This window comes from Nycticebus coucang, chromosome 20, assembly GCF_027406575.1.
Source record: "Nycticebus coucang isolate mNycCou1 chromosome 20, mNycCou1.pri, whole genome shotgun sequence".
Taxonomy (NCBI): domain Eukaryota; kingdom Metazoa; phylum Chordata; class Mammalia; order Primates; family Lorisidae; genus Nycticebus; species Nycticebus coucang.
Genome location: NC_069799.1, coordinates 64,184,125 through 64,207,659, shown reverse-complemented (window position 1 = coordinate 64,207,659; position 23,535 = coordinate 64,184,125). Strand labels below are relative to the sequence as shown.

The 23,535-nt window shown below is 44.4% G+C and overlaps 1 protein-coding gene across 6 annotated transcripts in view; it reads right to left on the bottom strand.

Moving 5' to 3' along the window:
• The window catches only part of SFMBT2 (Scm like with four mbt domains 2), a 175,012-nt gene extending 151,754 nt beyond the window's left edge, over window positions 1-23,258 (bottom strand). The window contains exons 1-2 of one of the 6 annotated variants that reach the window (XM_053572819.1): window positions 18,744-18,813; window positions 9,378-9,482 (exon numbers count right to left, since the gene is read on the bottom strand). The gene's annotated coding sequence lies outside the window, so the exon portion shown is untranslated. Of the gene's footprint in view, window positions 1-9,377; window positions 9,502-18,743; window positions 18,815-19,560; window positions 20,372-23,115 lie in introns of those variants that run through there. The other 5 variants (XM_053572825.1, XM_053572822.1, XM_053572823.1 and 2 more) reach the window with 5 other exon arrangements.
• Window positions 23,259-23,535: the final 277 nt, after the last annotated feature.

The following is a 23,535-nucleotide window of genomic DNA, read 5'->3' as shown; positions in this document are numbered from 1 at the left end:
GAATCACTGCTGATTTCTAGTCTCCATCTTCTCTTCATTTCTTTAATTTTCCCCTTTACTTTCCATCACTCTAGTTTTTAATTTACCTTCTGGAATATTCCAACTTTCTCTCTAGATCTCTACTGAGTGTTACATTTCAATTTCCAAAAATCTCCTTTTAATTCTCCTAATACTCCCTTGTTTCATCCTGTCCTGCTCCTATTCCATGAATGTACAACCTTCTACTATATCACTGAGACTATGAATAGTTTTTTTTTTAAGGTTTGTGTTTCTCCATCATAGAAGTTATTCTTCTGTCTTCATTCATTTTGGTCTCCACCTTTTGCGTTCACTGCTTCCGTCAATAGTCTGATAATTCTGTGTTATTTGTTCAGAGCAGGGAATTTAAAGGTTGATTGAGGCCAGTGAGGCCTATAAATAATCCTAGCACTCTGGGATGCCAACACGAGAAGATCACTTGAGCTCAGGACTTGGAGACCAGCCTGAGCAAGAGCTCGACCCTGTCCCTACTAAAAACAGAAAAACTAGCTGGGCTCTTCAGTGCATGCCTGTCATTCCCAGCTACTTAGGAGGCTGAGACAACAGGATCACTTAAGCCCAGGAGTTTGAGGTTGCTGAGAGCTAGGCTGATGCTATGATGATACCACTGCACCCTAGCCAGGGTGACAGAGCAAGATTCTGTTTAAAATCAATCAATCAATCAATTAATCAATCAATCTGACTAACTGGTATCTCTGAGCACTTGGTGGAGGTAGCTGATTGTAGGAATCACTGCATAGAGACCTGTATGGTCCTCCAGAAGGAAAATCCCAATGTTAGTGACTATTAGTCTTTGTTTTTAGTTTGATCAAATGATACAGAAGATTCTCCCATATTCCAATCCAAAAGGGGTTGGTGTTTCCCTGCCCTTGGTTTAGAATCAATCATCCCAAACAGATACAATCATACTCCAATGCAAAAAGGCTTGGTGTTTCCCTGCCCTTGGTTTAGAATCAATCACCCCAAACAGATACAATCAATTTCTTTCCTAAGATCAGGTAAACGTAGGCTAAAAGAAAGATCACCCTCTTAGATTCAAAGCAATAAAGATGAATCCAGCTCCGATTTCAGGCTTCCAGGTCTAAGGGTCTATTAATTCTCTTCTTCCTTTAAGCTAGTTCTAATATATCGCTCTCCATCTTCATTTTGTCTTATTAGACACAATAAATATACGCCAGATTATCACTGGGCAACTGGAATTATTCAAACTCAGATGAAAAAGTGAAATGTCACACTGCAGAAACAAAGCTACCTAAACACAAGAAATCATCCTTCTCTCCACTCACCAGGGCAGGTGCCCCAGGGCGTACCACTTGGTGGGACTAGCTGGATAGAGCTCGAACCACCCCATGACTCAGACTTTCCAACCTCATCTGCCTTCCTGAATTTCAAGAAAACCACATTTTCAGTAACTAATAACATACTCAATTTCAAGCTTGCTACCCTGCAATGGGAAAAAGGTTTGCAGTTTGTTTGTTTTCTTTTTACATGACTCATAAAATATAATATTCTCCAGATCGAAAATAAAGCACAGAGGTCTAAACCAAAAGCTTCTGAAATTCCAGGCATGCTGTAGCCATCCTTGAAAATCTAGCATGTCTGAATCACAGAGAAAGCTGTTTCATCTCACACTCCAGGAATTTCAAAATGAGCACAGGAATCAAAGCTAAGACCTTTCAAAATATTTCAATCAAGATGGGAAAAATCTCAGAGGATTGTAAAGGATATACGACCAAATTTTGGATCAAAACTCAAGTCTCTGAAACTCGCTGGGTCCATGTTCCTAAGAAGTAGCATGCAAATAACAGCCAGGATGGCAGGAGGTTCTCGAAGACAGCAGCATTAGGAGCCAAACGCTGTTATCAAGGCCAGCCTCCTCTTGTTCTATTTATCCTCACCCTGTCACCCAGATCCCTGGGCTAATAACGCTTGACTAAGTGCATCTCTCCCCACTCTCCAGCCAACTCTCAGCCTCTCTAAGAAGAGACAGCCCTGCCTCATTGTACCACCATAAAGTGAGATGAACTGATTGTTCAGGGCAGAAGGTTCAGGAATTCTACCATTCACCAAATGCTCAGAGCTGGATTTACCTTGATTGGGAAAGCAACTGACTCACCGGTTTGAACCAGGCTTCATTGGTTTTCATTCCAGAAATCTAACACAAATTGCTGCCTCAGCATAAGAAACACTAATTTTTTTACAATCAGATTCATACCACAGTAAGTAGGAAATGAGATATGTAGGGGCTACTAGGGGATTAAGGAGTTAACACCAGGGCTGGCAGCAGCCTCACAGCCCCACAATACCATTCTGCCATTTCTAATGCTCGGTTTTCACTGTCACCTCTCAACCTCCCAGCAAAATAGCATATGTGACATCAGAGTGTAAGGAGAGTTATAAATGCGTGGTTCAAAAATGTGCAAAATGAGAAAGCCCCAGAGCCTTCAGAGTTACTTGCTCAAGAGACGAAAAATTTGCAACACGCCATCTTGAAAGTAAAATTCATTCACCTACAAATTGTGCATTTACTATAAAGATGGATGAGGTTTTGCAACACCCAACTAAATACCATGATAGAGCAGGTCTTTGTGTCAAGGTAGCAGCAATACAGGATTTTTTCTACCAAGATGTACATCCAAGACACAAAAGTAAACAGCATTCTTCAGTGGGAAAGCAACTGAGTCTGGCCACAGGGCCTTAGAAAAAAACCAGGAGGGTGGTGCCTGTGGCTCAGTGGGCAGGGTGCCAGCCCCATATATCAAGGATGGCGGGTTCAAACCTGGCCCCAGTCAAACTGCAACAAAAAATAGCTGGGCATTGTGGCGGGTGCCTACAGTCCCAGCTATTTGGGAGGCTGAGGAAAGAGAATTGCCTAAGCCCAGGAGTTGGAGGTTGCTGTAAGCAGTGATGCCACAGCACTCTACTGAGGGTGACAAAGTGACACTCTGTCTCTTTAAAAAAAAAAAAACCAAGAGCTTCAGATTCGCACAGATGTAGTCACCCTTGGTTTGGACATCTTGGACAAACCCCAAAGATAAGATTTCCCTGATCCCTGCAAATACTAAGAGGAACAAAGTAAAGAATCAACCTGAGTTTGTAAAAAAGCTAAAGAAATCTCATCCTCTACACTATGTTTGTTCTTCATGTTATACACACATGCATATAAGTCATTTTAGGGAAATTAGACCATGTGTTGTATATATAGTCATGAGAACCAAGAAGTAAAGAAACTTACCAGGGGCCTTCTATAAGCTACACATGCATCAAAAATGCTGAGTAATCTGTGCCTAATTTTCTGAGTGCCTTTTATGGATTGATCACTTTAAGCCAGACAAATGCACAGGAATGCTGCTTAGAGATGCCACAAAGTTCAAAGCACCTGGAAAAGCATTTATTTCATTTTTAAGCAATTGATAAGTCCTCAACATTGGGCATACATCAAATTGTATAAATTATATAATTTAAATGCATGAAGGATGTTTACTCTTTACTGGCGTCTGATTGAAAATCATTATGCAAAGAAAAAAACACCCTAACTAACTTTGGTGGGTACAGAACTTGGAAAATGTGAAGGACTCTGCAGGGGACTACCAGAGACCTGGGTTTATAGAGTAAAATCACTTTTCATGCACCGGGCCTTTTAACCACTCCAAGCAACACTGTTCTGAACTGTAAAACAGGGATTGTTCTAGAAGCTTCCTCACTCTCACCTCTCACTCAAGCATGGTGGGGAACGTAGATTTTCACTTACCTTCCTTACTAAAACTGAGCAGATGTGCCAGGAAAAGGTAGCACAGCTGCCATGAGTACGGAAGAGAGACTCAGTGAAGGGACCAATATTCACCACGGCCAGCCCTGGACCACAGAAGTTTTCAGGAAAAAGGTGACTCTGAGTCAAACCTCAAGAAAATAGGAAAGCTTGACCAGGTACAGAGGTCAGGAGGCCTTCAGGCTGGGTGAGGGGCAGACAGGGTGAGGTGCGCCTCTGGTTGCAGAGCCTGTGCAGAGAAACAAGCAGTGGAACCAGACAAATACCAGGCGGCCGGTTGATATGTGGCAGGCTAGTCAAAGACTTACTCCAACCCACTCTACAAAGTCACTGGAGTTCACAGTGGTGGGGGAGGGGGAAAGGAAGAGGGTGCCCTGCATTTCCCAGCACGCTAGGAGGAACACAGCACAGATCACTTAGCTTTAAAGATGAGGACAAAACCAGTCTGCGACTCCTAATGGGGCCCTTTGCCTCCTCCAGTAGAGAAGCCCCATGGAGGGCCTTGCCCGTAGGATTCATTCCAGCCTGGCTGTCTTCCAACAATCATGCCATGGAGTGGATTAGAAAACAGGCGGGAAGAGCATAACACAGATGTGCACAGAGTCAGCTTGTACAGAAACAGTGGGGTCCAAACGTTGACATCTCCCCACCCATAACATGGACAGCAGCGTGCCAGGGGTTAGAAGCCCTGGAGCGTCAGACCTCAGAGGCTCTCAAAAGCTGTTAGCCTTCATAGGAAACCCCCGGCACTGCTTTCTGCTGAACTTCTCTTTTTAATTAGCACAGGGTCGGAAACCACTCTGGAAAAGACTCAAAGAAGGGTTAGAGAAGGCCTCCCCCTGGAAGTGCCAAAAAAGGCACAGTTCCTGAGAATCGTGCCTACCACAAAAATCACAAAAATTACACACAAACAACCCAGAGCCAAGGCTCTCAAACACATGTGCTTTTACCCACTGGGGACCCTAAAAGCCTTTTCTTCATTGGACCAACTGGAGAAGTGAGGCTAAAGGCTGCAAGTGAGATGAGGGAAGACAAACTTGGACACAGAAGGCTCCTCAGACACTCATGCTGACGAGTCCTGAGCAAGTAAACCCGGGCCAAGCGACACAGCAGGACGCCACCTACACCTTCTAACACAGCCACAGCAGAAGGGACTTTACATATGCTGTTTGTTTATAAATATGTATTCCAAAAAAATATTACTATGACCAAAGTATGTCCACAGGCAGCTTAAGCTTAACTTAGGAGCTAGTACCAACAATGGTAGTTAAGGGACAAAAGAAGCAGGCTGCCTAGAGAAGTAAATGTGTGCCCTGTGGATGCCATAGCCATGTGTATACTCACAACCTCTGTCCTCAGGTTCAGAGTTGTGCAGGGCAACCATCTCAGGACCAATCCTGGGCTTCCTCCCAATACCTCTGTCCTAAGAGTCTTCTTTCCCACATCACCATCCTTAGAAAGGCAAACCCAATTCCTTCCCGGCAGGTACCATGCAAACACCACCACCCACTGTAACACAACCTCAACTCTGGGAGTGTGCTGTCACGCTGTCATTCTACTCTTTCCATGACACTCCATTCCACATGACATTTCTCCAAGATCTCGGCAGAGAAACATCTCTTTCTAGCAGAACACCGTCTCATTCCAGCAGAACACCAAATGGAAAGCTGTAGGCTGTTTAGAACCTGCTAATGTGTCTTTGTTCCCTGAAGAACTCTAACCTAAGCCACACATTGATGGGTACCTTGTGTTATCTAGTGACAGGTCCCCTTTGATAGTGCTTGCCCAGGGAGTGGCTTTGTTTAGTATACAGGCAAGACAACTATGCTGAGCACAGAACACTATAAAAAGGAGAAAAAGGCCCAGCTGGAGAGAAACATCCTTTCCGATCTGGAAATGAGAAAAAAAAATGACAAAATGCCCACACAAATGCTTCCTCTTCAATTGTTAAGGGTGGACTTTGTAAAAGAATCGAGACTATTCTCTAATAAAAAGATGGTGTATGGGTGGCACCTGTGGCTCGGTGAGTAGGGTGCCAGCCCATACACCAGAGGTGGAGGGTTCAAACCCGGCCCCAGCTAAAAACTGCAAAGCAAAAAAAAAAAAAAAAAAAAGATGGTGTATTTGTCACAAAACCATAAGATTAAGTAAACATGCCTTTCACCCTTTAAAGTATGTTTTTAAAATATGTTTGCACCTAGCAAGAAGTCTATTCTGCTATTCAACCCAGGAAAAGTCCAATAGAGGGGAGGTTGAAGATTGAAGAGATGCAGCCAGGATCATGCAAAAAGTCCTAATTCAAGAAATAGGGTTTCTGAATTCCCAAGACTTGGTTCACTCTAACCATCAGACTATCATTTATTTACCCCTTATTTACTGCACTTCCTAAAAATAATGGTGGAGCAAGATGGCAGACCAGAAGGATCGTTCAGCTGAGCTTGCCTAGAACAACTAGGGAAAAGAGGGAAAGCAGTCATACTGGGCATGGGGACCTTACCCAGTATGACTGCTTTCCCTCTTTTCCCTAGCTCAGGAAGCACAGCAAGGAGGTGGTCAGCCAGACACAGCAGATGATCAGAGCAGCAGTGGAAAGCTGATGAATTAGGCAAGTGATTGCAAACCACTGGGATTGACTGCCCTCAACCCCCTAGAGGTTTGGGATGTAGGAAACCTTTCCAGAGATTTCAGTTGTTGGGGAAGCTGACCATTGACTGGAAAGCTTGGAAAAGTGGGCGGACTCAAACAGCATACGGCAACCAGATTTGAGTGCGGGTTGGAGTGGATTTGCCATAGGTTTGGGGGCTGGCAAGGTAGCCATACTGAGAAGGTCTCGATGGCGATGGGGCTGCCATTGTGGGAAAGTCAAGAGAAGGTGTTAGCAGGGGCCTAAACCATGGTCATCTTAATTTCGCCTGCCGGGATCAGAACTCCGCTCTTGGGACAGGCTAAGGGACTACAACACCTCATGGGAACTGGAATCGGGGGGCACTGTGAGACCTGTCCCTGAAGGACTCTTGTGAGCTTTAAGACGCCAACCCCACAGGGTCTGAATGCTGAGGAAAAAAAAAATCAGGCAATCACTGAAGGCAAGTAAGTTAGGAATAAGGACCATAGAAATTGCTGACTGCTCTCCATCTCCTAAAAAACCCACAGCACCACCTGGTGTCCTGTCAACATATTGCACATATTGTCATCTAGAGTAAGGACTTCTCAAAGGCACCTGTGGCTCAGTGGGCAGGACACCAGCCCCATAGACCAAGGGTGGCGGGTTCAAACCCGGCCCTGTCCGAACTGCAACAAAAAATAGCCAGGTGCTGTGACAGCGGCCTGTAGTCCCAGCTACTCAGGAGGCTGAGGCAAGAGAATCGCCTAAGCCCAGGAGTTGGAGGTTGCTGTGAGCTATGACACCACAGCACTCTACTGAGGGTGTTAAAATGAGACTCTGTCTCATTTTTTTAAAAAAAAAAAAAAAGAGTAAGGACTTCTGTTTTTCTGGCCACGAGGAAGAGGTTGGCTTTGCTCAGGCTGAGGACACTTCAAGACCTAAGCTCTGAGACAAGGAAATATGAAGCAAAGGAGGCAGTGAGAAGGAAGGAGAAAGGAGGTCAAGGAGGTGAACAAAAAGAAAGAACACATGAGGAGAACATGAAAAACCAAAACAAAGCAACTCCCCCAAGGGACCCTGGGGCAGCTACTTCAGAAGATTCCACCTGTAAGAATTAATGGATTTGACAGAAAGGGAATTCAAAATATGTATAATAAAGACAATAAGAGGAATAGATGAGAAAACAAAAAGACAGAATCAAAAGTCAGGTGAGAGATATGTAGAATATAGAAAGGACATGGCAGAGCTTAAGGAAATGTTGGAGAAAATCAGGGAAGGTAAAGATGCAGCAGAAAGTATCAAAAATAGGTTAGACCATGGAGAAGAAAGAACCTCAGAGCTAGAGGATAAAGTTTTCAAGTTAACCCAGGTAGTTAAAGAGGCAGAAAAGAAGAGAGAGAAAGCAGAACAGGTGCTTAGAGAACTATGAGATTCCATGGGCATTCAAACATATAAATAATAGGGATTTCTGAAGGGGAAAAAGATTGTCCCAAGGGAATGGAAGCCCTACTGAAAACTATCATAAATAAAAACTTCCCAAGTTTTACCAAAGACCCCAACACACTTTCAGATGGATATCAAACCCCAGGTCATCTCAACTCAAACAGAGCCTCTCCAAGACACGTTGTCATGAATCTGTCCAAAGTCAAGATGAAAAAAAAAAAAAAAAAATTCTGCAAGCAGCTAAGAGTAAGCACCAACTGACCCATACAGGCAGAGCCAATTAGGATGACAGCAGACTCTTCAATTGAAACTTTCCAAGCAAGAAAAGCATGGTCATCCACCTTTATTATTCTTAGAGAAAACAATTATCAGTCCAGAATTCTGTATCTTGCTAACCTAAGCTTCAAAATTGATGGAGAAATTAAATCTTTTGTTGATATACAAGCACTAAGGAGATTCACCACAGCAAGACCAGCTGTACAGGAAATACTTAGACCTATCCCCAACACTTACTATCACAATGGACCATCAGCAAACTAAACACCCAGAAGCTAAAGATTAAAACTTAACTTTCATGATGGTGCAAAAGATAAAACTACACAACAGACTTTCTCAAAATAAGATGAATAGAACTCCACCACACTTATCAATTCTCTCAATAAATATCACTGGACTAAATTCACTACTGAAAAGGCACAGGCTGGCTGACTGGATAAAAAAAGCACAAGCCATCCATATGCTGTCTCCAGGAGACACACTTAGCCTTGAAGAACAAATTAAGACTCAGAGTTAAGGGATGGAAAACAATATTTCAAGCAAATAGAAATCAGAATAAAGGAGGGGTTGCAATCTTATTTTCAGATATAAACAGATTTAAAGCAACTATAGTTAGGAAAGACAAAGATGGACACTTTATACTGGTCAAAGGAACAATACAACAAGAAGACAATTCAGTTTTAAATATTTATGCACCCAACTTAAATGCTCTCAGATTAATGAAACAGACCTTGATGAGTCTGAACAATGATATTCCATAACACTCTAATAGTCAGGGACTTTAATGCCCCTCTGACAGAACTGGACAGATCCTCTAAACAGAAACGAAACAAAGATACAATGAACTTAAATGTGACCCTAGAACAGATGGGATTAATAAACATACACAGAACACACCATCCCAAAGCCGGCATATCCACTTTTCAACCCATGGTATATACTCCAAAATAGGCCACATCCTAGATACAACTGAACCTCAGAAAAATTAAAAGCACAGAAATTACACCTTGTATCTTCTCAGACCACAAGGCAATAAAGGTGGAACTCAACTCCAACAAAAACGTTCATCCCCACACAAAGACATGGAAACTAAACAATGCTGAATGATAGTTGGGTTCAGGAAGAGATAAAAGAAGAAAATCATTAAATTCCTCAAAAATATCAACAATGTAGACACAAGTTACCAAAACCTGTGGGATACAGCAAAAGCAGTCTTTTTTTTTCCCCCTAGAGACAGAGTCTCACCTTGTCGCCCTTGGTAGAGAGTGCCGTGACGTCACAGATTACAGAAACCTCCAGCTCTTGGGCTTAGGTGATTTTCTTAAGAGGGAAGTTCATCTTATTAGATGCCTACATTCAAAAAACAGAAAGAGAGCACATCAACAAACTCATGAACCATCTCATGGAATTGGAAAAAGAAGAACAATCTAATCCCAAACCCAACAGAAGAAAAGAAATAACCAAAATTAAAGCAGAGATTAATGACATTGAAAACAAAAGAATCATTCAGAAAATTAACAAAACAAAAAGTTGTTTTTTTGAAAACATAAATAAAATTGATAAACCTTGGCCAGATTAACTAGAAACAGAAAAGTAAAATCTCTAATAACCTCACAATCAGAAATGATAAAGGGGAAATAACATCAGATACCACAAAGATACAAGAGATTATCTGAGTACTACAAGAAACTCTATGCTCAGAAATTTGAAAATGTGGAGGAAATGGATTAATACCTGGAATCAAACCCTCTCCCTAGACTTAACCAAGAAGAAATAGATCTCTTGAACAGACTAATTCCAAGAACTGAGATCAAAGAAACAATTTAAAAAATCTCCCAACAAAAAAATGCCCTGGTCTGGATGGATTCACACCAGAATTCTATCAAACCTTCAAAAAAGAGCTGAAATTATTCTAAAAAATTGAGAAGGAAGGAATCTTTCCCAACATGTTCTATGAAACAAACATGACCCTGATACCAAAACCAGGAAAAGAACCAACTGAAAAGGAGAACTTCAGACCAATTTCACTAATAAATATAGATGAAAAAATTCTCACTAAAATCGTAGCCAGTAGATAACAGCTACCCATTAAAAAAATCATTCATCACGATCAATGATGCAAGGCTGGTTTAACATACACAAGTCCATAAATGTAATTCACTATATCAAAAGAAGCAAAAACAAAGACCATATAATCTTCTCAATAGATACAGAAAACGCATTTGATAAAATTCAGCATCCTTTTCCAATTAGAACACTGAAGAATACAGGCATAGGTGGCACATTTCTGAATCTGATTAAAGCCATCTACAACAAACCCACAGCTAATATTAATACTGAATAGAATACACAGCTATGATTTAATAAAAAAAAAATACTGAATGGAATAAAACTGAAAGCTTTTCCACTTAGAACTGGAACAAGACAAGGTTGCCCTCTATTGCCACAACTATTCAATATAGTGCTGTAAGTTCTAGCTAATAGAATCAGGCAACAGAAGGAAATAAAGGTGCTTCAATTGCCCAGGGGGTCCTCCTCATAAAATACTCAACAAAACCGATTTCTTCAAGGGTTTTCCCTGCACTCTCCTCTAGTATTTTTATAGTTCCATGTTTTAAGTTTAAATCTTTGATCCAGTGAGAGTCTATCTTAGTTAATGGTGAAAGGTGTGGGTCTAGTTTCAGTCTTCTACAGGTTGCCAGCCAGTTCACCCAGCACCATTTGTTAAATAGGGTATCTTTTCCCCACTGAATGTTTTTAATTGGCTTGTCAAAGATTAAATAATGCTAAGTAGCTGGATTCATCTCTTGGTTCTCTATTCTGTTCCAGCCATCTACTTCTCTGTTTTTGTGCCAATATCATGCTGTTTTCATCACTATCGATTTGTAGTATAGTCTGAGGTCTGGTAGCGTAATTCCTCCTGCTTTGTTTTTATTTCTGAGTAATGTCTTGGCTATTCGAGGTTTTTTTCTGATTCCATATAAGCTTCTGCACAGCCAACAACACAGTAAGTAAAGCAAGCAAACAGCCCTCAGAATGGGAGAAGATATTTGCAGGTTATGTCTCCGACAAAGGTTTAATAACCAGAATCCACAGAGAACTCAAACGCATTAGCAAGAATAGAACAAGGGATCCCATCGCAGGCTGGGCAAGGGATTTGAAGAGAAACTTCTCTGAAGAAGACAGGCGCCGGCCTTCAGACATATGAAAAAATGCTCATCATCTTTAATCATCAGAGAAATGCAAATCAAAACTACTTTGAGATACCATCTAACTCCAGTGAGACTAGCCTATATCACAAAATCCCAAGACCAGAGATGTTGGCGCGGATGTGGAGAAAAGGGAACACTTTTGCACTGCTGGTGGGAATGCAAATTAATACATTCCTTTTGGAAAGAGATATGGAGAACACTTAGAGATCTAAAAATAGATCTGCCATTCAATCCTGTAATCCCTCTACTGGGCCTATACCCAGAAGACCAAAAAGCACATCATAACAAAGATATTTGTACCAGAATGTTTACTGCAGCCCAATTCATAATTGCTAAGTCATGGAAGAAGCCCAGGTGCCCATCGATCCATGAACGGATTAATAAATTGTGGTACATGTACACCATGGAATATTATGCAGCCTTAAAGAAATATGGAGACTTTACCTCTTTCATGTTTACATGGATGGAGCTGGAACACATTCTTCTTAGTAAAGTATCTCAAGAATAGAAGAAAAAGTACCCAGTGTACTCAGCCCCACTATGAAACTAATTTAGGGTTTTCACATGAAAGCTATAACCTAGTTACAACCTAAGAATAGGGGGAAGGGGGAAAGGGAGGGGAGGGAGGAGGGATGTGGGTAGAGGGAAGGGGATTGGTGGGATTACACCAGCGGTGCATCTTACAAGGGTATATGTGAAACTTGGTAAACGGTCTGTGAAGCTAGTGAATGATGCCCCATGATCATATCAACGTACACAGCTATGATTTAATAATAAAAAAAAAAGAATAAAGTATCAGCACAAAAAAAAGAAGGAAATAAAGGGCATCCAAATGGAGCAGAGAAGGTCAAAACTCTAGCTTTTTGCAGACAATAATGATCTTACACATAGAGAACACCAAAGACTCTACCACAATACTCCTTGAAGTAATCAAAAAATACAAGAATGGCTGGGCCCGGTGGCTTTTGCCTGTAATCCCAGCACTTTGGAAGGCCAAGGTGGGAAGATTGCCTGAGCTCATGAGTTTGAGACCAGCTGAAGCTAACGTAAGACTCCATCTCAAAAAATAGCTGGGCATTGTGGCAGGTACCTGTAGTCCCAGCTTCTTAGGAGGCTGAGGCAAGAGAATCACTTGAGCCCAAGAGTTAAGAGATTGCTGTGAGCTATGACGCTACAGCACTCTACCAAGGGCAACAAAGTGAGACTGTCTCAAAAATAAATAAATAAATATACAGCAATGTCTTAGGATATAAAATCAATGTAGCCTCTGTATATGCCAATAATAACCAAGATGAGAAGCTAATTAAGAACATAATTCCCTTCACAGTAGCTTCAAAAGAAGTGAAATACCTAGGAATATACATAACAAAAGAGGTCAAGGACCTCTACAAAGAAAATTACAAAACAGAATTGTACAAAACTCTACAAACCCTGACAAAAACAAGAGCAGACAATATTAACAAAAGGAAGAGCATACCATATTCATGGCAGAGAAGAATTAAATTGTGAAAATGTCTATACTACCCAAAGCAATCTACAGATTGAATGAAACCCCATTAAAATACTATCATCATACTTTAAGATTTGGAAAAATAATTCTCCATTTTCTTTGGAATCAGAAGAAACATCGTATAGCCAAGGCAATTCTTAGTAATAAAAACAAAGCCAGGTGTATCACCCTACCAGACTTTCGGCTATACTACAAGGCCACAGTGATCAAAACAGCATAATATTGGCACAAAAATAAAGACATTCACATTTGGAACTGAATAGGAAACCATGAGATGAAACTAACATCTTATAGCCACTTGATCTTTGACAAACCAAACAAGAACATACACTGGGGAAAAGAATCCCTATTCAATAAATGGTGTTGGGAGAACTGGATAGCCACATTTAAAAGACCGAAACTGAAACTGAACCTGCACCTCTTACCACTTACGAAAAAATTGATTCAAGATAGATACAAGAGGGTGGCGGGTTCAAACCCGGCCCCGGCCAAACTGCAACCAAAAAATAGCCGGGCGTTGTGGCGGGTGCCTGTAGTCCCAGCTACTCGGGAGGCTGAGGCAAGAGAATCGCTTAAGCCCAGGAGTTGGAGGTTGCTGTGAGCTGTGTGATGCCACGGCACTCTACTGAGGGCCATAAAGTGAGACTCTGTCTCTACAAAAAAAAAAAAGAAAGAAAAAAAAAAAAGATAGATACAAGATTTAAATCTAAGGCACGAAACAATAAAAATAGTGGAAGAAAGTGGGGGGAGAACACTTGAAGATATCGGCCTGGCTAAAGATTTTATGAAGACTTCCATGGCAATTGCAACAGCAACAAAAATAAACAAATGGGACTAATTAAACTGAAAAGCTTCTGTAGAACTAAGGAAACAACAACCAAGGCAAATAGACAACCTTCAGAATGGGAAAAGATATTTGCATATTATGAATCAGACAAAATCTTGATAAGTAGGAGGTATAGAGAACCCAAATTAATCGACAAAAGGACCCAACAATCCCGTATGTCACTGGGCAAGAGAGATGAATAGAACCTTCTCTAAAGAAGACAGAGGAATGGCTAACTAACATATGAAAAATGCTCATCGTCCCTAATCATCAGAGAAATCCAAATCAAAACCACCCTGAGATATCACCTAACCCCAGTGAGCATGGCCCACATCACAAAGTCTCAAAGCTGCAGATGCTGGTGTGGATATGGACACTTTTACACTGCTGGTGGGACTGCAAACTCATACAGCCTTTTTAGAAGGAAGTAGGGAGAAACCTCAAAGAACTCAAATTAGACCTCCCATTTGATTTTGCAATCCCATTACTAGGCATCTACCCAGAAGAAAAAAAATCCCTTTACCATAAGGACATTTGCACTAACAGCCAAAATGTGGAAACAGCCTAAATGCCCATCAACCCAGGAATGGATTAACAAGCAGTGGTATATGTACACCCTGGAATACTATTCAGCCATTAAAAAAGATGGAGACTTTACATCTTTTGTATTAACCTGGATGGAGGTGGAACACAATCTTCTTAGTAAAGCTTCACAAGAATGGAGAAGAATCCAGTGTGCTCTATTCTACTGTGAAGCCAATAGATGAGCAAATACAAGGGAGTGGGGTAGGGACATGAGGGAGCAGGGAGATGGGAGGAGGAAGGGGATTCAGGGGTCTGGGTGTATGGCACACCTCCTGGGGCAGGACACAATCATAAAAGGGACTTTATCTAACAAATGCAATCAGTGTAACTAATTCTTTGTACCCTCAAGGAATCCCAAACAGTTAAAAAAAAAATAAAAATTAAAAATTAAAAAAACAAAAATAATGCCAACTAAAAATTCTGCCCCATCACTTTAGCAAAATTTGACTTTTTTCCTAGTTAATTAAAAGAAGTAAAATTAATTTCCACTCATCCAGAGCAAAGACCTTTTTATCTGCCAGCTTCTCAGCACCAGGAAAGGGGCCCACCACATTGACCTGGGACTCACATGTGGTTTTTGTCTTCAGTTTTCTACATGAAAATAACAATAATTAATAATAATAATAATCCAATTACAGACCCCAAACTAAAGTTGAGCCTAAAAATGCCTTCACCATTGGTCAGCACAATTCAGAAGGGAAAATACTAGCTTCCTTCTTCCAGCTTTCAACAGTATCTTTTGGATTTCCACTCCACTTCTCAGACTTGAAGACTCTTATCTAAAACCTATTCTCACCTGCATTCATTGGAGAGGAAACTGATTTATATTAAAACTAATTATTTTCTAATCAAGGTGAAATGTCAACACTTTTCAAATCTTTAGTGGTCAATTCATGACAGTAAACAATGTTGTCTCCTAACCCAGGGTCACTCTGCATTCTCACTTGCATATTTAAAAACAGCAATTTAACCTTAATTGAAAAGCTCCATTCTCCCATGATCACAGAATTAAATGCAAAAAAGAAAATGCTCTAGTTTTGCTCCACTTAAAAATTAACTACTAAAAACAAACTAACTCTCTTCATGTGACCTTTTGCATAACCTCTCTAAAGACTCACTTTCCTTATCAATAAAATAAATATTGCAACACTCACTTGTTAAAATTAAATGAGTGGCTTAAAGTTCTAGGGACAGTGTCTCACACATAATAAACTATAATCTCAAGATAGTGGAGGACTAGGATTCCAATCCTAGTGCTCTCTCACTAGCTGTCATTCTGGCTAAGTTACTTAAGCTGCCTAAAGCCTGTCTCCCAGTAAAATGAGAGTGACAAAACTTTCATAAAATAAATTAAATATAATATAAAGCAGTAAGAAGAATGGCTGACAAACAGTAGATGTTTAAATAAGCAGCCATTGTTTTTTCTTTTTTTTTTTTTGAGACAGGGTCTCGCTATGTCATCCTGGGTAGAGTACTGTGACGTCACAGCTCACAGCAACCTCCAATTCTTGGTCTTAAGCAATCGATTCTCTTGCCTCAGCCTCCCAAGTAGCTGGAACTACAGGCACCTGCCAGAACCCCCACTATTTGCTTTTTGCAGTTGCCATTGTTGTTTAGCAGGCTTGGGCCAGGCTCGAACACGCCACCCTCGGTGCATGTGACTGGTACCATAACCACTGCTATAGGCATTGAGCCATGTGTTTTTTTTAATAGTATTGGGGGCAAGGTATGTTGGCTCACACCCATAATCTTAGCACTCTGGGAGGCCAAGGTGGGAAGATCCTTGAAGGAGACCAGCCTGAACAATATCGAGACACCATGTCTTCTAAAAATAGAAAAAATCAGCTGGGCTTGGTGGTGCAAAGCTGTAGTCCCAGCTCCTTGGGAGGCTGAGAAGGAAGATTGCCTAAGCCCAGAAGTTTGAGGTTGCAGTGAGCTTCATGATACCATTGTACTCTAGCCAGGGTGACACAGTGAGACTTTTTCTCAAAAAAAAAAAAAAAAGAAAAGAAAAAAGAAATGAAGTAAGGCTGGAGATGGTGGCTCACGCCTATAATCCTAGCACTCTGGGAGACTGAAGCAGGTAGACTGCTTGAGCTCAGAGTTCACGAGCAAGAGGAAGACCGTAGCCGAGTGTTGTGGTGGTACCTGTAGTCCCAGTCACTCAAGAGGCTGAGGTAAGAGGACTGCGCAAGCCCAAGAGTTGTAGTTTTCTGTGAGCTATGACTCCCCAGCACTCTACCAAGGGCAACAAAGTGAGACTCCGTCTCAAAAAGAAAAGAACAAAAAATAAATGTATTTGAGGAGTGGAACTGGAAAGTTCCTAACATAATAAAACGATAGATGTTTGAAGTGATGAATTACCCTGATTTGATCATGACACACTGTATGTTTGTATATCACATGTATATCACATAAAAGGAATATTTGAAGTAAACAGATCATTTGAAATTGGATTAATCCACAATCCTTTTACTGTCAACCTCTAGACTTACAGTCCCAATGCACTATTTTAAAACAAGCACCTTGTAGATGCTCATTTAAATTACATTTAAAGTGAGACTCTGTACGAACTTGCACTTGGAATTTCAGACTCTTGCAACATATCTTCACCACATCTTAGCCAAAAGGCCGAGAAGCAATGTCTTGCATTATATCTTAAAGTGATTCAGTTCATACACTAGTTTTGATTGAAATGGGGCAAAACAACAACTTGCCAAATGTAGCAGAAAGCAGAGAGGGTACATGTAAATATCTTTGTATATATTATTTTGCTTGGTCAATAAAACTTCAGGGAAAAATTCACGGGATAAAAATTTGTTCCCTCTTCCCGGAACTCACAACCCCACATATCCCTTGTCCAATCAACTGCTGACACTATTTGCCCAGTTTTGTAGAATTCACCCAATGCTTTAACAAGCCCTGTATCTATCAAAAGGCATCTTGTCTGTTTTTCATCAAAACAGAAAGAAATGAAATAGACAAGCACAATGGAGTCTCTCTGATCCATGAAGGGAATCCCACAGGTGCCAGCTCATCAATTACAAGAGGGACCCTAACCATCAGTAGGGCCTGGTCAAAACAGTATCACTTTTTCAAAAATTCACTACTGGGCCAACCAGATGGGAAGTGGCACCGTGGTTATCTTCGCATCAGAACAGTGCCAAACGGATAATGCAAAGCCAATCCCTAAGAATTGTACCTGCCAATCTTACTTGAATCCTTTTACTTTCCTTCTTCTGAGCAGACTGCCTTCCCTCAATAACAACACACAGTACAGCTCTTAAACTGTTTACACTGACTTAAACACAGCCAGCAACTTGTTTTAGCCAACAAGATCATTTCTCTTCAGAATTATACCAAGAAAGTTTTAGTCTTACAAAGTGAAAAACTACTGCCCCATGGCAAACCTGAGGACAGGGAATGGAGGGCCTTAATCACTCACTGCCAGAAACACTACCGACAGGGTAAACATTAGCCAATGAGCTCCAAACACCACTGTCTGGGATGGTGGGATACAGAGCACTATTTGGAATGATCCCTTCTAATCCTAGAATTATCAGAGCAAAACCAAGTCAGGTATTTCTTCATGGCTTGTATTCAAACACACCCTGATCCACCCAGTCCATGCGATTACTGGGCTCATCAGTGAAAAGTACCTGAGTGTACAAGCCTTGGATTTCCTCCACTTCTCACCTTTTCCAGAGCATAAAGGATAACATGGCCCCCTACAGAGCTTAAATCACTTAATAACAGCACTTTACTTCTGCACCAGTGGCTTTCACAACTGTCACTTACACTTTAGGGAAGTGAATCTGAAATGTGATTGATATGGGCCCTCTGCACAGATGTACAGATCACGGGGTCCCCCACCCCCACCCCAGACAGAAGCAGAGAGATCTCTGAGTGAGAGTCAGGTCCCATGTCTTTATTTTGTATATAAAGCTGCTGAGGCTAAGAAAGATGACACTTGCCCCAGATCACATAGTTGCACAGACCATCTCTGAAACCAGAAGGCAGGCTTCCTGATTCCTCCCTCTCTATAAGGAATGTGCCTTACAAGCCAGAGTGGACAGACGCTGATCACCAAACTGAATGCATGTGCTGACTTTCTGGTTTGTTGTGACAAGTATAAATTCCCAAAATGTGTTGTTATTGTTGCTGCTAAGGCAATAGAGATATAGGAATGGTCAGAAAAACCACTAATGTGCCCTGAATTATAGATCTCAAGGTAATCGTGGTACAGAAACTTTTACAAGTTTTTATTTTAGAACAGGGGAAAACTCCTTATAACCACTATAGGCTGTTAACGCGGACTGCAAAAGTTCCCAGCAGTAAAACGTAAAGAGAATTGTCCAAAACCTAGTACACTATAACTAGAGGTTATTTAAATCCCACACGACATTTGTTCAGATTATTTAAAAAGGAAAAAAAAAAACACTTTTCCTGTAGCATTAAGTGGAATCTCATTTACTTACTGCTCAGCACTGTTTCCATCACTCTGTATTTCTTCTCAAATTGGGGAGTCTTTGGGGGGCACTAGTGAAAACTGTCATCTCAGCTCGAGCAGCTTGAAGTGGGGTTTGATAAACACAGAGTATTCCCAGCAAAGCCTTATATTAAAAAGAAAACCCGGAGGACTCAGGAACCCACTCTGGCTTTTTTTTGATAAGTCGAGAATCATGAAACTAGTTACTTATGCCTGCCTTGCAAGGTTAAAACAAAATAGTCCATAATGTCTACAAGAACACAAGAAGAGGAAAACTCTCCCACCACTGGAGAAATGCATCTCCCAACAGGAGCTTGTTTGAGGTTGGGGTGAGGGGATCCTAATGGGAAATGGGAAATACTCAGTTCCCACCTCAGCAGGTCTCAGCAGCACTTCTAGGGCAAGGCCCATCAAACAGGGTGGTTGGTCACTCTTTGCCCCAGGATAGGGGCCCCTGGGACCTCCGGTGCCTGGGCAAGTCATTTTTATGTATTGACCCAGGAATGGGTCTTACATGCAGTAAAAGCTTTGGTGGGGGCCTGTAGGGTTGGAGGAGTAGAGGGTGTCTCCTGCCCTCTTGCAGGCAGATGGCTTGGTCCCAGCAAAAGCTAAGATAAAGATCTGAGACAGTATTTCTTTATGAAAAGTGGGAGTGGAGTGTGTGCAAATTTAGTGTTTAGTAGGGGGAAAGTAGCAAATCTCCTATCTGGAAAGAGAGCCCAGCCAACAAGTCCTTCCGATCACCAAGGCCTCTCCCCTCCCCCATCCCCTTAATCCCCTCAGCCTCGCCAGAAAACCAGGCCTACCAGGCCGAATTTAAGCAGTTTTCGCTTTTCTCCGGGATCAGTTCCCTTGGTGTAGACACGTCAATACGTTACCAGGTCCCGTGGCCACGCGGCAAGGAGGGAGGAGGGAGGTGGAGTGGTGGGCTGCAGCGACGGATCGGGATTTAAAGAGTCAGCCCTCGTCGAAAGCGGTTTCCTGCCAATAGGCTCAGGATTGGCAATTGCTGCACCGCCTGAACCCTCAAGGACGCGGAGCCGCGGGCCTGAGAGCCCCAAACCCCGCGCAGTGCACCGAGGCCCGGGGAGGCAAAGCCGGGGTACCTGGCTGGGCGACAAGTCCCACCGCCCCACCACAGGAGAACAAGCGTCGCCTGGCTTTCTCGTAATCCCATCCAACCCTAGAAACCCAAATATCCTGAAAAATTCGGAAAGTGAAACTACGAGCTGGTCTCCAGAAGTTTGGAAACGGTCTCCCGGGGTTCCTGGCGTGATCTCAGGCCTCCCGGACACCAAAAACGCCATCGAGGACGAGTACCGGTGTCAGCGGCCACCATCGGCAACTCCCGGATCCCCCTGTACTTTTTACGCATGAGTCCTCAGCCCCGTGGCGCTAGTGCGCCCCGACTCCCCGGTGCCTGGGCAGTGGTCGACCAGGCTCCTGCCTTGTCTCGGTTCCTGCCTCTTTCGGACAAAAAAGTAAACTTGGGCCCTGCGAGAATCCCAAGGAATGTTTTTTGTAATCAATTGTGTATATTCGCTTCCAAGGCACAGCCCAGTGCAAACTCAGGGGTTTCGGAGCATTGGAGAGATTGTGCGCTTGTCAGCGGCGACGTCAGGACGAAGGGAGGGGTTCGCGGCTGAAACTGCATTTTACCAGCACAGAGCCATTTTAGGCTGGTCTACACCTCGGCGGAGCCCACGGGAGAGCTGTCCCTAGGAGGGCGCGCCGCAGCGCGGCCTGGAAGAGCCGGAGACGCGCCGCGCGCCCGGCCCGCGGCGGGGGGCAGGGGGGTGGCGGGTGGCGGAGATGCTTGGTGGCCGGAGCGTCCCCAATAGCTCAGCCTCGCCGCTCAGGTAGGAAGGAAAATCTGCTAAGGGTTTCCAGTCCCAGTGCGCCCCTCCATGGGACACAGCAAGGAACCTGTACCTCCGACCATGCATTAGTCTAAGTGACCTTATCGAAACACCCTCCGGCAAACGCCAGAGACCACGTTGCCGCGCTAACTACGGACCCAGCCAACTCTAGCTTTTTTAACCCTATTACCACTGAACCCTGCACGAACAGGTTTGCGGGCCCCGAGGAGGTCCCCCAGACCTGCCCTCGCCAGCCCCGGGAATCACGCGTGGCTGCCACGTGGCCCCAGGCTCTAGGGGTCTTTCCTGTAGGCTTCGCCGCGGGACCTCGGCTCAGTAGCCGCATGATGTCCGCGGGCGACCCCTGTTGGGGCCCTGGTTCCCAACTGAGCTAAGTCCTGGCTCTCCTATGAGCTCGGGTTTGCTTGCTTTCCCTCTGGCAGCTCGGACTGGCTCCGGTGTTGTATCCAAACTCCACTCTCAGATCCTCCCGGGCCCAACACCACCCCCCATTCACACCCCAAGGTGACAGCCCTGTCCCCGTGCCCTCCATAGCCTGAGGACACCACTCTACGATGCAGCCCCCTAGGTCAGGGCCCAACCAGATCAAAGGGCAATTTCTTCCCAGAACGCTTTTCCCCTCCCCTGCCTTCCCTAGAGCGCGAAACCCAAAAGTAGCAGGGGCAACTTCTTGTCTCCACCCTAACTGCTAAAATCCGCGCGTCCCTGCTCTTCAGACACTGCACTTTCGTCCTGCCCACGCCTCTGCCCCGCACCTCCCACCCCAGCGCCACGCGAAGGGAAGCAGGAGCCCCCTCCACCACCACCCCCACACTGAGTGCAGCGCGCCCCCTACACGCACAAAACCTCACTGGTGTCTGCAGCCGACTGAACCCAATACCCGGGACAGTTAGTCGTCCTTTTAACAAACACCTCCTCGCTCCACCCACTCAGGGCTTTAACCGCGCGGGATCCAGCACGCATAAGGAGACAGCGAGATCGTCTCCCACAAAGCCGAAATAAATCAACCCCTCTGCCCGCCTGTATTTTGCACCACGTGTCAGCAGTCTATCACGTCAAATCGCGGCAGGGTCTGGGTTCTAAGAGGCACGCAAACATTCAGGGAGGATCCCTTTTACCCCCACCACCCCGCATGTGCACACCCAAGCCTGCGCACTGATCACAGGCACGCGCAGCAGCAGCGCCCGGACGCCTCAGTCCTAGCCGGCGGCAACGGCCACCTCTTACCCTGAACCCCTCTAGCCATGGATTTGACACACTCACGCTGTAACCACGGAAAAAACTGGAGCAGACCATTCCCTCTCTTTTTTCCCACTTAATTCGCTAAAGCGCTTCCTGGGGTAGCCAAAGAGACTCGAAACTAAGGGGTGAAAACTCTCGGTGGGTTTTTTCCCACCTCAAAACCTTTATTTTCAGTTTTTAAAAGCCACCTCAGCCCGCCATATTGAAACTGGCACGATTTCTAGAGACTCCTTCCCCGCAGTTGTAGCGCTTCCAAGAAAACACTAGTACGCATCCAGCTCTGGACGTGCGTCAGGCCACCACACATCGGCCACTTCCCGCCCCCGAGACTCCCCCTTCCCCGGCTAATCCCACCTCCCCACCCCCCGCCGCCCCGGGTCGAAATCAATAAATAACATCTACCGGCTCCTACAGTTGCTATAGCATTTTGGCGGATTTCAGCAACACGTACACACGCACAGGGCCAGATCAGGTTAGCAATTTTGCAAAGAAATCGGATGAGAGGAGACAACAAAAAGCCCCAAGTGACAGGATATTACTTTAAAAGGGAGGAAAAAATGAACAAAAAGATCATCCTCGCTGGAGCACGCTCCGAAAGTACTACCGACAATTCCATTTCAGCTACACAGGCAAATGTTTCCAAAGGGACAACTCCGGAGATTTGTGCGATTTCTGATCCCCTGGCTGGTTTCCAGGCCCCCTTTCCCACGACCTTACCCTTCCCTCTACCCCCACAATCCCCCCCTAGACACACACACCAAAAGAAAGAGGGGACCTCAGCGCAGAGGAGACGCGGGAGCGCGGGGCAGACAGCAGAGGCGGCCGCGTCGCCAAAATGAGTGCACAGGGGGGAAGGTGGGCGGCGGGAGGGGACAGGCTGCACCCGGAGGAGGGGGACACTTCGCAACTCCGGACCGACTCCAGCTCGGCCAGGCTTCCCGGAGGCGGGAGACCCGGGAGGAAGGGTCCGGGAAGCAAAAATGACAGCCCGAAGCGCACAGTGGAGTTTGAGGCTTCGCTCAAGTGCTGTCGCTTTCTTCTCCAGCTCTTCCCTTTGGCCCCTCTCCCCACCTCGCAGCCTCCCCCAATCTCCCACCACAACCACCACCGGGCTCGATCGCGCTTTCTTTTCCCCCTAAGCTGGAAAAAAGACGCTGACTGGCGCACTCAACCTGCGGGCCGGAGGTCTGCTCGCGGGCCAGGCAGAGCTCGGGGACAGCGGCCGGAGCGGCGTCCTACCTGGTGAAGTTTGTCCCGCCCTCTGTGTGGACCCTGGCCCTCGGCGCCGCCGGGGAGGGGGCCGGCCTCGCTCTCTTGCCCGCCCTGGCCAGCCCTCGCCCGCCCTCGCTGAACGCTCACCGCCCGTAGCCTCCCTCGCGCGCCCGCTGGGGTCCTTCAGCTCCTACTACAGCCTCATTCCAATATGGCATCCTCTCAGTGCGCATGCCTGTCACTCTTTTTTTTTTTTTTAAGATTTTTTTTTTCCTTTTTCCTTTTTTTTTTTTTTTTTTTGTGCAGCGAACTCCTTCAACGACCTTTTCCAGAGCATGCTAAATTTCTTAAGCCAATTAGCCCACCGGACGTGCTCGACCTCCCTCCTCTGCCAGGGTCGTGACGCCCCCCCCGCGCCCGGGGACAGGGGCACCCTGAACCCCAGCC